The sequence below is a fragment of the Mesocricetus auratus genome, unplaced genomic scaffold, assembly GCF_017639785.1.
Source record: "Mesocricetus auratus isolate SY011 unplaced genomic scaffold, BCM_Maur_2.0 Super-Scaffold_100006, whole genome shotgun sequence".
Lineage (NCBI taxonomy): Eukaryota > Metazoa > Chordata > Mammalia > Rodentia > Cricetidae > Mesocricetus > Mesocricetus auratus.
In genome coordinates, this window is record NW_024429190.1 from 56241545 (window position 1) to 56258388 (window position 16844).

General features: G+C 39.1%; 1 pseudogene; it reads right to left on the bottom strand.

Annotated features, from left to right (window-relative positions):
- Positions 1 to 6111: 6111 nt before the first annotated feature.
- Positions 6112 to 13993, bottom strand: LOC101828661 (annotated as a pseudogene).
- Positions 13994 to 16844: the final 2851 nt, after the last annotated feature.

Genomic DNA, 16844 nt, shown 5'->3' on the forward strand with positions numbered 1-16844 from the left:
ACATGGAAGGAGAAAGCCTCTTTCTTTTGTATGTGAGTGTATGGAAACCTAATTTTCAAGAATCTGTTAGCAAAGAGAGATTTAGTAATCACAAAGAAATGTGCAAATTCAGGAATAAGTCATTGATGTACATGCATTCTCTAGGACCTTCCCCAGCTCACCCTTGGGCTTCTGATTGTGTTGAATGAAACTTGTCTTCATCCCCACTGTAGTAGAATTGGATAATGACATCCTTGTCTACACAGCTTTGTCTATTGTGATATTTACTTTGCCTAAATGGTTATTGGAAAGGGAGTAGGGAGGTTTGCATCATAAAGAAGAAAGCTATGACCTTGAGGTCTCCATGTATTCCAAGAGTTTCATTTTTAGAGATGAAAATACAAAGTAGAAAAAAAAGTAAAGTAGAAGAGTGAAGTGAAGTAGGGTTCAGAGTAGACTTAAGAATGTTTTACCTGAAGGTGCCTTTATTGTAAGCTTGTTGCATTAGTCAAGGACCCTGGAAAAGAGAAAATCTCAAACAAGTTTGGTTAACAAGTATTTTATTCCTGTTCACTAATGCACATAAGATGCTCATCTTATCCTTTATAAAATGAAGACTATGGATATGAAGGGTTTGTCTCTAGCCTTGTCATGGGTAGAGACGGGGATTTGTCCATGAATCCTAAGTCCTTGGTCAGTGGTAGAAGAGTATTGGTTTGTTTTGCATAAACTTCTTTCTAGAATATGAAAGGCAGAGTAAACATTATAGAGGAACTAATCTTAACCATGTGTTTACTGAGGAAACAGGACACAGATAAAATTCAATACTGACAGGAGCCACAGGCCTGACTTGCTGATATACCTGCAGGGAAAGTCGGCCGGTACGCAGCAAGGTGCAAGAACTGTGGTGACCACTGACGCTCCACAGTGAACTTCGGAAGATCATGGCTGCTGTTTCCTTTTCACCCCGCATGCCCTGATTAAGTTTGTTTTATGGCAAAGCATAATGGAAACACATGCACAGCAAGAGGATTTATGGAAATAGTTTCAGCTTGGCTATGTTAGTGCAGTGCGAAGTCAGTCCATGAATGAAATGAGAAGGAACGATAAGCATTGTTATTCCAAAGCACTTGAGCCCCACTCTATGAGGATAGAAGCAGTAAGAGTGATAGTGACAGGGTGTTATATGGATGAGGTTATTGATTAGATGAGCAAGTCTGCCCTGGGTAGTATGATGTATCTGCAGTTCTCTGCACGATCTCAGTTAGACCACAGCATTCTATTTTAGTCACTCCTATTTCCTGTGTAGGAATTCCAGAGTATGAGGTCAGGAACTGTTTAAACATCTTCTGGTTGCTACTAAGTAACACTGTATCTGGCTGATAGAGCAGTCTCATTACAGACTAGTTTAAAGAATAGTTGAATGAGACAGTGATTTCTCTTGAATGGTGGATGCGAACATAAATCTCTAACAAAGGAAAGAACATATTATATGCATATACACATACTTTATAAAAAGTTTTTATTCGATATTCTTTTCACACAAAACACTCACATAAACAAAATTAAAACCAACAGCAGCAGCAGCAACTTGAAGCTTATACAGGCACTTTGAGTCCAGCAGTAAGAAGTTCGGACTTTATGGACTATCGGAGAACATTTGAAGGAAGATAAACAAAGTCCAGGAATTATTGTCCAGACAAAACTCTTTTAAAATATATTCATTTGTCATATTTTAATGTCTAAAGTCTACTACAAATGTTTAAATATTATTCACATATATTCTCTATTTGGGAATACTGTAAAAATGCAAAATCATGGGATTGGAGAGATGGCTCAGAGGTTAGAAACACTGGTTGCTCTTCCAGAGGTCCTGAGTTCAATTCCTAGCAACCACATAGTGACACACAACCATCTATAATGTGTTTTGGTTCCCTCTTAGGTCATGCAGGTATACATGCAGGCAGAACACTGTGTACACAATAAATAGATAAACATTGAAAAATACAGTAACATTGGCAGGGGCTTGGGGAGGAAGGGAGGGAGAGGGAGCTGGGATTGACATGTGAAGCAAGCTTGTTTCTAACTTAAATAAATAAAAAAGTAAAAAAAATAAAAGAAAAAATACAATTACATGTATGCATTCTAATACAATCACTGTTTCTGTCAACCAAGCCTTCTTTTGCCTCTCTTTCACTAAAAATGTGGTGTAATATGCTCCTATTCTGGGCATCATGATGCCCAGATTCCCTTCATCCTTCTCCAGCTTGAATCCTTTTGAGGGTTTTGCTTCACATACCCCCTTCTTGTTCTCTTCACCATCACTCTTCTTAAATGTTTCCTGGATCCAGCCCACGTCTTGTAATAGAATCAGCTATGCCTTGCTCTTATTGTAATTTTAAATTTCCTTTTAACAGACACATAAATATTAATGGAGTGTCAAGTGATGTTTTGATATGTGTATGTATTCTACAATGTTTGAATCAGGTTAAACATGTCTGTTTTCACAAACATTTGTCATTTGTTGTTAAGTAAAAAAGCTTTCAGAATCCATTTTTTTAGTCTTTTGTCATAGACAGTGTGTACAGTATGCTATTGTGTCTACAATGACTTTACTGTGCAGAATTGTACTTGAATGTCCTGCTCTTTTTTGCACATACTGATCAGCCTGCTCCTCACCCTTGGATATCTTAACTGACTATAACAGGAAAGCAGGTGAGGAAGACCTTGAACACACATACATACACACAGAAAAATGTTTGGATGGTTTTTGTCTCATTGCACTTTGTCTGGGCATGTTCTTTTTAAAAAATCATTAAAGGCCATTGACTTATATATTATATATGGTTTGTTATGTTTGGTTTATTATATTTTGGTATTGTGCTTTCACAGTATTTCTGTATGTGCTGTGTAGGTGAGAGTGTCTCTGCATCTGTATGCGTTTTTTGTGTGGGCTTTTTCTATGGGTCTTTTGTTTCTGTTTATTTTCATGTCCTATTTTGTGTGTTTGTTTTAGCTTCCTGTTTTCTAATGAGCAAGAAAATGAAAGAGTGCAGATTTGGTTTGATGTGGGGGTTGAAAGATCTGGGAGGGCTTGGGTGAGGGAAACCATGATCTGAATACATTATAAGAAAAAGAATCTATTTTCAATAATATTTAAAAAAATATTTTTACCTTCAAGCCCCTCCTCTGCTCTGCATCAAGTCTGTTTCTGTTTCTCCTTTTCAGCTTGTTTCTGAATTTGTTTATCTTTAGTCTAGTGTTGCTCAGCATCGTGCCAGGACAATACTTCTGCATGGTGAAAAAGTTGCCATCAAATTTATTTAACACGTTTTAATAGTGACCACTGAATACAAGATTTTTTCTAAGAGATTTTTAAAAGATTACTCACATAAAGATAAGATTATGACAGCTGCTGTTTTATACCCACTTTACAGATGAGAAGATGAAAACACAAGCAATGCAGTTCATTTCTCCAATTTATAAAATAGTTGACAAACCAAGGATCCAACATGAGAAGTCTGGCTTCAGAGACCAAACCCTTCACCTGTACTAATTCTTCTCCCAAGACAAAAAGAGCTGGAGGGTATAAGCAAGACAAAGCAAACAAAAAAAAACAGTGAAGGTTGAACTGATCATACTTAAAAGACACATTAGGATGAACAATGCCTAAGAATTACTGAGGAATAAAAAGAAGGAGTGAAGAATGATGGAGACATATAAATTCAGGGAAATAGAAGTAGAGAAGTGGTCAGACTGGAAAAGTGTATAGGAGTCAAACATTTCAATTAGAAAAAAAACCTATTCAACATATTCCTTCCATGCAGCATGAATTTATCTTCTTTTTTGTGTTCTTTTGATCACTCATTAGAAGCTAAGGCTTAAATGTTTCAAAAAGAGATGAAAGAGTTTGCATTGAAGATAGCATGGGAAAATTGAGAAGAGAATACAGGAAAAGTGTGTTAAGATGAGTGGCCTGCAACAGAGGACTGTGACACATTTAAGAAATAGTTGGCAGCATTAGTGGTTTGCTGGGAGACTTTAGAACTCAGAGTGCCAAAGAAATACATATATTTTTTTTAAAGTCCTGTGACTGCTTGTATACTAACATGACTAGAAACTGCTACACTTTGGAACTGTGTGAACTACAGTCTCTAAATTGTCAGCAGTAACTCTGGTGATTCCCTCGATGTGCTAATGTTATCCCAGGGGCTTCTTTCAGGTCATGGTGTTTTCAGAAACAGAAGGGAGGGGACCTGTAGAAAGTCTTAAGGCAAAGGAATTGGCAGAGGAAATCTGCTTGCTTGTCCCACTTACAAATGTCATTGGGAGACAAACATGCCTGTAGGTGAGTCATCTACAGTCCCCCCCCCCCCCCCCAGGTTCCATTTCTGATGGTGAACTTTATAACAAAGACTTGATGTTCCAACCAGTGCTGCTACCATTATTAAATGGGATGTTTCTTCTCGAAATGGCACAGGAGCAATGTCTAGAGGAGACTGTCTCCTCTCCCCATGTCAGAGAACTCTGGAACAACTCTAGAAGTGAATCTTCCTTTGCCAGATGATGAATCTCCACTCATTCATTCATCTCAGAAGAGGGATAGTGATTTTTCTTTACCACTATACTGAGGTGAAAGGTATAACAAACACAGTCATTTTATTTGCTGGCCCGCGTTTGTGGCTGGTTTTGCCTGTTAGTGCTTTTGCATCCATTTGAGAAAATGAGCAGAACAGACAAATGTTACCTTGCTCCACTGTCTTAGTTCTTACTTTGGAAACAAGGCATGTGCCCTTCGATGTCACTTGTTTTCCACATCTTTGTGCTTTTGTTGATTTTTCAGTGTTGAACTCTAGTCTTTGAAGCCAGATGCTGAAGTGTCTGACACTCTTAAGCATAATTTGGCTGTGTTATGCTTTGTAGAGAAAATGTGTTTTAGGGGAGCTTCACTCAGGCATGGGTTCCATTTACTATATAGAGCTGGGAGTTCAATTCTGATGAGTCAATAGTATGCACATGTAGAAAGAAACCTACTGATATGTATATGAGGCAGCGTCAGAATGCACTCCAGTAACACAGAAGAAGCTAAAGAAAATGTGGAACAGTAGTTATATTTGTGGATTAGTCAGAGGATAGCTCATTTGGATGAAAAAGTGTAATGAGTAGCCTTGTTTTGAAATTGAAAGGTGAGAAATGCAGACGTGTTTTCAAGGTCAAGAGATGTCCAGCCTTTCTTGAGCAGTTGTGGCATCATGTGATTATTGCGGTGTAAAATCTATTGGGAATTTCCCGATCAGGATGCTACAGGAGAATTTTCAGAACACCTCCCAAGTGTTGCATGAGAAAAGGTGAGTTAAGAGGACAGGTTTTCACTAATGAGAACTGGTTTATTTGTAAGGTCATTTCCAAATTACACCAAGGACATTTTACTTGAAGAAAGTTTGACAGAGGTTCACTGGAAGCTATTTATTTAGCAGGAGCAAATTCAATGTTTTCAAAAACTTTATATATGGTAACTATGGTGAATAAAGAAAGTTAAATTCTTTAGTCATGAAAGTCCATATTATAAATTTTTATTCAAGAAATCCACTTCCTCAAGATGAACATTTTTATTGATTGTGAACAATATTTTCTTATATGTATTGGGAACTTTTCCTTCCATTTACCTTATTATCAGGAATTATTCAAGATGTGACACTTATCTTTCTGAGTCTGGGTTGTCTCATTTTTGTGGGTCTGGATTATCTCATCTTTGTGGGTCTGGGTTGTTTCATCTTTGTAGGTCTGGGTTGTTTCATCTTTGTGGATCTGGGTTGTCTCACTCAAGTGTTTCTCCACTCAATAAGTGTTTCTCCAAAAAGAGAGTGAGCCTCTTGTATTCATCTTGCATCTCCATGAACTCGCCTGATGGTCACAGATTAGTAGGAGCTAAGTCCTCCCCTAAAACTGCACAGATATTCAGTGAAGATGAATGCAATGCTTCTCTCGCTGATTGGAAAATTGGAACCATCTTCTCTCCTGTCTCTAAAAGCTAGTTATAGAGGTTTCTTCATTTCTCTTCAGATAACCTTCATTTGTTCCTCAGCAGCATGCTCAATAGGCACTTTCATCTCTATGCCCCGGGCAGACTCTTCACTCATAAATCTGCATGTTGCTATGTGACTGCTTAGACATGGGTGTTCCAAGACCCTGCTGATCTCCTCCACCACCTCCGAGAGTAGGGCTGGTAGTCACATCTGACCAGTCAGAAGCAGAGTGGAGGGAAGGAGACTCTGGGAATGGTGTCAGGTAGGGATGCTCACCCTGGAGGTTACCATCATGCCTGGGGGTTCGCTCAGCAGCATTTGAGGAGGAGTAGCTGTGCTGGGAGTGAGGAGTAGGGTTCTTCCCCACTGAGGCTGGGAATGGATGATAGGTTGGAACAATGGACTGAGTTACCTGGCCCTCCTGCTGGGGCATCATTGTAGGTGGGAAAGCCACAATGGGGAAATGGGCCATGTCTGGGAGTAATGCTGCCTTTTGGGATGAGCTGCAAAGTCACAATGGAGGGCAAGGGCTCCTGCTGGGTGGAGATTTGCTTCCCCTTAGGTGGTCTGCTCTGAGGAGCTATGCCAGGGTATGCTCCCTCAGCAGGAGCCAGAACCATGCCATACATTTCATTGTACTAGGTCTCATTCATCTCTACAGTGTTCATCCAGTCTGCTGGGACAGTAACTGGATGCAATCTGCCCAAGCTTCCTGTGCTGTCACTGCCTAGGGGCACAATGTGGTGGTGGGATAACAGCTGACTGACTGAGGGAAGCATGGTGCTGGCTCCAGGAGCCAAAGGCTGCATTTCATGAAGGTTAGAGAAAGACAGTGCATCCTGGGCATGCACTGGAGAAGCTGGGGCAGCAGCAGCCAGCAGAGGGGTGGGTGAAGCCTGTACGATTCCAGGGGATGTAATCATGGGAGAGGATGTGGCATCAGAAACATAAGTGTGGGAAGACTCAGGATACTCAACAGGAGAGATGGAGGCTTTTTATAGTCAGACATTCTTGCAGCTTGAACATCATTTTAAGTCCTGAGGGCTTCTGTATCCAGGAGAAGATTCTGCTCTTGAGTCGAACTGGGAATTGTGCCTGGGACTCTGCCCAGGTCCACCTGTCTTATCTTCTCCACCTGGAAACGGTCGTCACTTCACTTGGCACTGTTTTATCTCCACCTGTCTGTGGTTGATCCCTATCAGTGTGTAATAGGCAAGACTTTGGTGCTTTTAATAATTCCTGCCCTGGAAAACCACTTTAGCCTTTGTTCCCACATGCCCAGTATCTCAAGGGAGCCTCACAGGGTTTACTCTGGTTATGGTTCTCAGCCTTGCCCTTTGAAGTATGCTTCTATGGAAAACGCACACACTACAGTCTTCATCTTTCATTCCTGAAAGGAAGGAGAAAGCGAAATATTCAGGGGTTAGGAGACCCCTTCTGAACCTGCACCTTAATTCTATTCCCCACATGTGGGTGTGGAGGCCCATATACACTCACTAGGGGGAAGGATATAAGTTGTTCTTCTGTTTTTTGACCTAGTCAGTATAAACATGTACTCTAGGAAACCTAAGTACTATGATACTCTCATTTCATTGTAAAGTGGGAAAATGTTGGAATGACCAAGAGATAGGCTAACTCACTCAAGAAGCAATTGACCACCTGCAGGCCCTCAACTGACTGCCACTGTGAAGCATGTTCATCCCCAAATCCTAGGACTCTTTGATCCAGCAGATGAAGGTATTCTTGGCTGCTGCACTGCTCCTCATGGATGCCCTTGCCACTTAGGACCAAGCTTACCAGGGAACCCAATGACTCTCATCTTCATTATGAGCAGTTTTCTTTGAGGTCAGAGACTTGTTTATCCATTTCCCACCACACTGTGTGATCTGAGTCAGTGGTGCACACAGTGAGTTCTCAGTAAAGATGTGGAATCTGTGTTCAGGTTGCGGAAGTGGAGAATGGGTAGTTCCCTGAGCACACATGAGGTGTTTTTTGCACATCTTTGCTTCATTTTCTTCTTTTTTCCCTCTTTATTATTTTAATTTTAAATAGCTTGCTTCACATGTCAATCCCAGTTCCCTCTCCCTTCCCTCCTTCTGAACCCCCCACCATCCCCCCCAGCCTCCCACCCTATCGCCACTTCCTTCCATATAAGAGATATCTAGCGTCTGTCATTTCACTCAGCGCAGGGTCCAGGCACTTCCCTAAGAGTCCAGGCTGAAAGAGCATTCCTCTTTGGCTGAGACTTGCCTTGCGCTGACCTTGTGTTCAGATTAAGATTGTGCCTCATCCAAACCTGCATCTTGTATTGTGGTCTCAGCAGCTTCCTGTACTCTCAAGAGTGGAAGCATTTGTCAGCTGTAAAACTAGGATGGTGGTTTTCTCCATCTACCCACTCAGTCAGCTAATAATTGGTCCTGTGGCCATCCCATCACTTTCCTCCAGGTACCATGATGCCCATGGCACAAGGAAAATGAGTTCTGCTGGAGCATTTCTGTACATTAATAGGTAGATCAACTGGAGGGATTGTGTGTTTGTGTGTTTTAGGGGATTTTGTTGTTGTCTTAACAATAGTCTTTATTTCTGCAGTAGTTGAAATAAGTGTCCCCTATTCATTTGTCAGTTTGTGACCCTTGTAATTCGGTGTCTGTTACCATGGTAGTATATAAACAAATGGGGATGTTTAGTCTCATCCAATTTCATTCAATCAACAAAAACAGTTTGTTCCATCCTGGTCTATGGCAGATTATGTTTGGTTATTTGGTTTTACTCTAATGAGGTAACATCATCCTACCAGCCCTTTTCATGCTGTAGAGACATTTTACTGCCCTAAATGTTGACTTTCTCCCGATGGACAGTTCCAGATTAAGAAAGCCTGTGTGTGTGTGTGTGTGTGTGTGTGTGTGTGTGTGTGTGTGTGTGTATGTGACTCTCTGCCACAACCTCTCTTCCCCAAGCTCTAGTGCCACTGCCTGGGAACAACAGCCTCTAATACAGGAACTGGTCCTTCCCTAGATTCAATGGAGAACAAACTTGCTGGTTTTCCTTCCAGGATCTCTCAAAGTAGATCTTTAGGGTTTAGGAAGAGGGATGTAAAAGCTGCCATTACAGACAACAGGCTACTGAGACGAGGACAACAATGCCCATTATGCATCTAGTTCATCCCTTAGATGTTAGAACTCTTGACCTATGTAAAGGAGTGGTGGGTAACCCCTTTCTCATGGGGTCTGAATCAGAGGCTAGATTCTTATAGGACACGTCCTTTATTTAGTTCATGCATAGAACCCTGTTTTGGACTTATTTTTATCTACATGAATTCTTCCTTCTTTTGACTACTACATGCCTTTGAGATTTTTTAAATTTGTTCTTTTGTTTTTATTTTTGTTTTAAGCATTTTTGTGACTTATGTGATGGTGGGGTGATTGAAGGAAAGAGACTAAGTTAAGCTTTCTTCAGCACAGGCAGGTCTGTCATAGCACTTGATTGAACTTGGCTGCTCATAACCCTTGCAAAGAAAAGAACCAAAAGTATAAGGTCTGTTAGTGTGTGGTTTCAGAAGTTAGACTTGAACCAATGCCTTGAATGTATGAGGGCTGTTTGGAAGGACACATGTCTCTATGTTCTGAGGCCTCCACCCATAACAGTTTTGGTATTATGGCAACTTCCTTGTGTATATTTCCCTGAAAAGTGACCTTATATCTGTTTGTATACAAAACACAGTAACCAGAAAATGACTGCATGCTCCTGACTATAAACATAGGAAGGAAAGTGCATACTGTTTTTACTTAAAAATTTTTCATTCTACAGGTAATTTAAGATGAAATTTATATGAAAGTATTTTTATCACAAAATAAAAAAATGGTTCCATATCAAGGCTCAGTGAAATCATACAAAAAATAATGATTGTTTCTGGCTTCATCCGTTTACCTGTGGATTTCATAATATTATTTTCTTAAAATCTGATGACACACATTGCATAAATATATCGTTTTTGCTGACAGTTCATTGGTTAATGGACATCTTGGCTGCTTCCATATAACAAAGATAAGCAGGTATCTCTACATTTGAATATAGAGTCTTTTGAGATAGAGCCAAGAATGGTACAGCTGGATCATGTGGCAGATATAGTTCCAGCTTTTAAAAATCACATGATAAAGAGTTAATGTGATGCTCAATTCTCCAGTAATGACAAAAAAAGACTGAATGATTTTGATTATTGTCATTCAAAATGCAACTCATATTTTCTTCTACATTCTGAGCAGGACTTGTAGATAAAGAGTTTTGTAGTGCTAAATCAGGGACAGTATAACACTGATGCAGTTTCTGCTACCATTTACATTTAAATATACTTAAATATTTTGAGATATTAGATGTTTCAACAAATGTAATAGTCTAAAAGAAAATTCTAAACTAAACCATAATAGATAACAACTAAAATACTATTTTCACAATAAAACAGTAAATGACCATTTCATCAGAACTTGGTTGGCACAGAATTTATCTTCAGGTGTAAAGAGAACAACGCTTTCGAAACTTCAGCAGCTGTATGATGCCTCTAACTTGAGTTCACTACCGTATCTGCTGTGAGGTGCTCAGGCTAGTCACAACATGGAGACTGAAATGTGGCTTTCTTTCCTAGGATAAATAACCACACTGATGGCAGTTAGCAGCTTCAGTTAGCAGCTTACAGATCTTAAAGAAAGTCGTTAACTTGGAAACAGAAACACTCAAAATTAACATTAACTGCTCCTCAGCCTTTCTAACCCTCTGTGGCTCTTCAGACTTGTGCATTCATCTGGAAGCCTAATGAAACCCCACATGCAAAGTACATTCAGAGAGTGTGCACTTTGTCACCTATTCTCATTCTTTTCCTCACGATGCACACATACTTCTATTAACAGGAAGACTTCATAGATTCTTTTTGTCAAGAGCTTATTGGAAACAGAAGTGTCCTCTGTCAGCTAAGTGTGAGGAACTGAGAGTCAAGTTCTGGCATAGGGAAGCTGTCAACACAATCTAATGATTGGGCTGATGTCCAATTTTCTAATATTGACCTGGTTCTTAAGAATCCCAATAAAGTAAAGTAACAATGTCAGCCACAGCAAAACGCATGAGTTAAGACATCTCCATAGTTTGTGGAGAGAATGTCAGTTTCCTATGGCAACATGTAATATCTGTTTTTATTACCTGTGACGTGTTAGCACAGAGTTCCTTGTGATGAGTAGCAGACCAGACCTGAGGCATTGCCTGCCTATGGAAATCAGGTATCCAGATGGCACACTCAGAGCTAATGTTCTTCAATTTAGTGAGAAGTCCAAATGTTTATGGAGCCTGTGAAAACCATACTTCAAATGATAATTTTCACAAAACTGTTTTGATTCATGTTGAATTTTTTTCTCAGAAGTTTGGCGATGGGAAAGGAAAGCAAATGGTTGCTTTTTAGTGAACTCTTTCCCTTAGGCAACAGGAACTTTATAAGAAATATGAAAGCTTTGAATTATCTAACCAAGTCTCCTTAAATTTATGTTGCCTATGCTTAAAAATGAACTCCTCTAATGTTTTCTTTCTTTATGTGTAGATATGAGCTGAATTCATTGAGTTTGTTTGGACTCAAATGGAAATGTATAAATAATACACATTGGTAGGGTAATACAATATTTTAATACACGTATACTCAAAGCAATGGTCCAATCATGTTAAATATGTCTATCTTCTCAGACATTTACCATTTCCTATGGAGGAAGCTTCCAAAGTGCCTTTCTTTTTCTAGATGTTTGCTGTGTATAATATATTTTATGCCCTCAAATATCCTGCTTCTAGCCTTTAGCTTAGTGCCCATTGATCAACTTTTCAAAAGTCACTCTGTGTCCTGCCCTTCCTATTCTTTATTAACCAAAATTTTGTTTCATCTTCAAAGGGATGATTGGCTTTCAGTCAATATTTTGTTTTAACATTCCACATGGTCAGGGGATCATGTGATCAAAACCTCTCAGCACATACCACACAAATTGTCCCTAAATTTCCTCAGGTTTCTCAGGAGTGTTTCCTTCTGACTTCTCTCTTGAGAAGACATTTTATTTATGGTATGTTTTCTCCTCACCACACTGGACTAGACCAGTGAATGATCCATTTTTCCTATATTTTCAAAAGTCTTTTCCAAAGAACCATTGACATATGTAATACGCCATTCTGGAATTTTAGGACAATGGTAGGAACTCGGTGTTTTATCTGCAAACACACTTCCCCTAGAAACTCTCTCTTGCTTTGCTATTAGGTCTTGTCATTGACTAATGTTGCTGGGCTCTAGCCTTTTTGCTTGACTCATGATTTATGATTTCATAAAATATATGAAATTTTATTTTTCAATTTGCAAAATTGCTCAATACTGTGTCTCTTTCTCTTTTCATTTTCACTTTACTGAGCTTACCTCCTCATCTTTTTTTTTTTTCTGGAACTATATTCCTGGGCTCAACTGACAAAAGTAAGTGATTGACTTAACATATTCCTAACTTCTTGTTTCTAAAATACTCTATTGAAAGATAAAATAAAATACAATTAAGAGAGAAGTGGCAAAAAGCAAACTAGAGATAAGAAACAGAAAATATGGGTAAGGAGATAGAAAGGCACACAGAGTGAAGATGGATATAAGAGTTGTACCAAGTAGTATGTGGGCTGTGACTCCTTTAATTTAACTTGTTTCCTAAGATAGGGAGAGATGGCCTGGTAAGGCACATCACGACTTGGTTCACATAGGAGTAGGATCATTAAGTGTTGACTTAATATCAGCTGGACACTCACAATTTATTTTCTGATTGTTATGTCAGTGTTATTTTGACATTAACAAGGAGAGATTCTTTTGGTAATGATACACAGAAACTAAGCGATACATAATAGATATTATCTTACTTTGTTTCTTAAACCCATGATGATGTGAATGCTAAGAAATTTTCTTGGGGCACATCTTAGGGGAACCCATATATACTCTTCATGTACAACACTTCTGTTGTGTGACTTTTCTCCTTGGAATTGAAACATTCTCCTAGAGGGAGGACAGTAGCTCATAAGACTCAGGAGGCTAATGAAACTCCAAGGGTCACGAAGTTCTGAAAGCTGCAAGATTTCTAAAGCCCCTTTGTAAGGTTCTGTAGATATAAACCAATTGCTTGGAGAATGGAGACCTTGCAGTAGAACTGCCAGCAAGTTGTACAGGGAGCTCTTAGGCATGCAACTTTTATGAAGTGTTGTGTATGCGGAGTGGTTTTCTCATGATGAAGCTGCCTTTTAGTCACCAAATAATCCTGAAATGATTCCTTCAGCCTTCTCTATATAGCATCAATAAAATAATTGGTTTTTCAAGACAGACAAATGTAAAAAAAATTCTCAGTCTGTTTTCATGGTCCTATTTAGGACAGATAGAAGCTTGTTCATTTGTCCCCATAAAAGTCACATAGTAGCTTTAACCTTTTACAGGCACAGTATAACCCAGCCTCAGAGAAAATGTTCATAGTACTGGCCTACAAATCCTAAGAATGCACAGCGTGATTAGAATTCATTAGATTCCAATTTATTTCTTAGCCTTTAAAGTTTTTGTTTTTTATTTGAAGGATGTCAATCTTTTTACCTGTTCTAATTTGCTCCCTGTGTTACAAACACACACAGAGAGGAATAAAATATCCCTTCTATGTAACACAACACAACGGGAAACCATAGATCCTACCTATCAATGCTTCAAAAATCTTTTCTCTGTGATTTGTTCTTTCCCCCCTTTGCTCAGATGGGGTCTAGTCAGCCGCAGTCCTCAGGGTCCTGTCTGGTGGGAAGACAGCCAGAGGCCATGTAGACCTTATTACATAAGGAAATATGTGGTGAAGAAATAGGAGAGAGAGAGAAACGGAATGGTTCATGCGCTATTAAAAGACACAAAAAGAAAGAAATGAAGAGGGTCAGGAGGGGTAGACGTTGGAGGCCTGCTGGCCACCTGGCGTCATGGTTCGGGTAGACCTACTAGAGTTGGTGAAGGAGCTGGTTCTGTGGAACCGTTACTTGGAAAATCTCCAAAACTCGTGGCAGCCACGGGATATCTCAGAGGAGTTCCGGTGAGGATCCAGGGATAATGGTGTACCAGAAGCCACAGGCCTTGAACCAGACCAGTTACTCATTATAATAGACATTTGTCAGTAAAACTGATGGGACAAAGAGGTGCACTATACGGCACACTGAAGCCGCCAATGCCACCAGGACCAATGAAGAGGTTTTGGAGAGATAGGGAAAAAGCAAAGACATTTTTCTTTGTTGTTGTTTTCGCTATTTTTTTTGTTTTTGTTTTTGTTTGTTTGCTTGCTTACTTTGATTTGCTTCCTTTTGTGGGGGGTCACAGCAGGGATGAAGGGATTATACGGGGGAACAGAATTGGAGTGCCTGATGTGAAACTCTCAAAGAACCAATAAAGACTTTTTGTATAGTATATTCTATTGCTTTTCATGGGTTCCTGACTTCTATTTTTCAGTATGTGAAATTCATCAAGCTTGAATTAAATATTTAAAGTAATTGAAAATGTAAACAATGTATCTATAAGCTTTTGTGCTTTATACTTTAGAACAGGCATATGTAAGAGACAAGGCGTGAGAGTCAATTGGGATTCTGTTTTACCCAATGGCATAGCACTTTCTCAGTGAAATAGCCATGGAATAAACAAAAACTTCCAAATTTCATGCACTGTACTTCATATCCACTTATATAGATAATTTGCAACGAAGTTGCCTTGGAACGTTATTTATGAGTTTGTTTAATTTTACTTAGCCATTAAGGAACCTGACTTAAGTATATATTATTAAAAATATAGAACCAAACTAAAGATCAATGAAAATCATAAAACACTCTGTAAGTTTCTTAATGGGCTGGAGATATTTTATAGCCACTATCAGATAAGCTATTTTTCTTAAAGTAATAAATCATCTTTTAATATTCCATTTCAATAGAAAAGATAATCTGTGTCAGTCATAAAGCACTGTAATTAATTTTTTCTAGATTATTATGCCTATTTGCATATATTGGAGAAATGTGCTTTTTTAATCTTAATAGGGATGAGATACATTGGAAAGATGCTTATTTTTAATCATATAGGAAAAGAGTTCTAAACAATTATCTAGTTTTGTAGCTGAGGTAGACAATGTTTCATTCAAATATTCTCTAAAACAAAAAACCTACGAAGTAGATCATTTAGGAATTTGCTTTATAATCTTTTCAAAACAGAAAAATGAAAGTTTCACTAGACAGCTTTTTAATAGGTTCTACCACACACAAATGACTTTTTTTGTACTTCTATATGAACTTTGAAGAAGCTGCCATGGCATTGAATAACGCACCAATGTGGCAGTTAAAAATAACATTAGGAAATTTAAATGAGTTTCTAAGAAGAATATTAAAAGATTACATTTTCACTGCAGTTCTCAAGAGGGACACAATAAAAACAATGTAGCTAAAAATCGAACTTGACTCAATCGTGTATGATTAATTGTATTGAAAAAGAGTGGGTAGTTGTCTGATTTCTAAAGATGACTTAATACATTTTTGGGTTTTGGTTTAGGAAAGCTTTACACACACACACACACACACACACACACACACACACACACACACACACACTTGACCACATTGTTTCTGCTCTTTGTGTTGCAGTGTCTCTATTCTTCGGTCTGTCTAGCTCTTTTGTCTCTTTACCTGCTGTTGTCCTGAGATGTACAAAGGGTAAAGTCCTTCCTAGATCTTAAACTCTGATTCTGTGATTCTATTTCTATTTTGCATGCAGCTACTGTATTTATGCTGAGCCAACAAAGGCAAAGATATGGCTAGTTTTGCTTCTATTTCTATTTAGTTTCCTGCCTTTATGCATTTCAAAACTATATAGCACAAATAAAAAGTGTTTGATGAACATCCTTAGCCATCCGGGAAATGCAAATAAAAACAACTCTGAGATACCATCTCACTCCTGTCAGAATGGCTAAAATCAAATACACCAATGACAATTTATGCTGGAGAGGATGTGGTGAAAGGGGGACACTCCTCCATTGCTAGTGGGAGTGCCAACTGGTTCAGCCACTTTGGAAATCAGTATGGAGATTCCTCAGAAAAATGGGAATAAACCTACCACAAGACCCAGCAACTCCACTCTTAGGCATATATCCAAAAGATGCCCATTCATACAACAAAGATGTCTGTTCCACTATGTTCATAGCAGCTTTATTTGTAATAGCCAGAACTTGGAAGCAACCTAGATGTCCCTCACCCGAAGAGTGGATAGAGAAAATGTGGTACATCTACACAATGGAGTACTATTCAGCAGAAAAAATAATGGAATCATGAGATTCCCAGGCAAATGGATGACACTAGAAGAAACCATCCTGAGTGAGGTAACCCAGTCACAAAAAGAGAAACATGGCATGTACTCTCTCATATATGGATTTTAGACATAGATCTGGGGAGTGCCAGCCTACAATCCTATGGCCAGAGAGTCTGGGAAACAGAAACTTCATTTAGTAGCTGATCGAAGAAGAGGCAGACTCCCTCGGTTAAGTACTGAGCTGAACTCAAGAAAGCCAGTAACAGAGAGGGAGGACTGATGATCAAAGGGATTAAGACTGGGCTGGTTTAACCCCCAGAAACAGCTGACCAGACAAAGGTTAACTCTTGAATCCCAGGCATCAGCCTGGGAATCCAGCATGGGACTGATCAAGACCCCCTGAATCTGGGTGTCAGTGAGGAGACCTAGGGAATCTATTGAGCCTTGGGAAGCAGATCAGTACCCATCCCAAGTATACACACGGACTTTGGACTCCCATA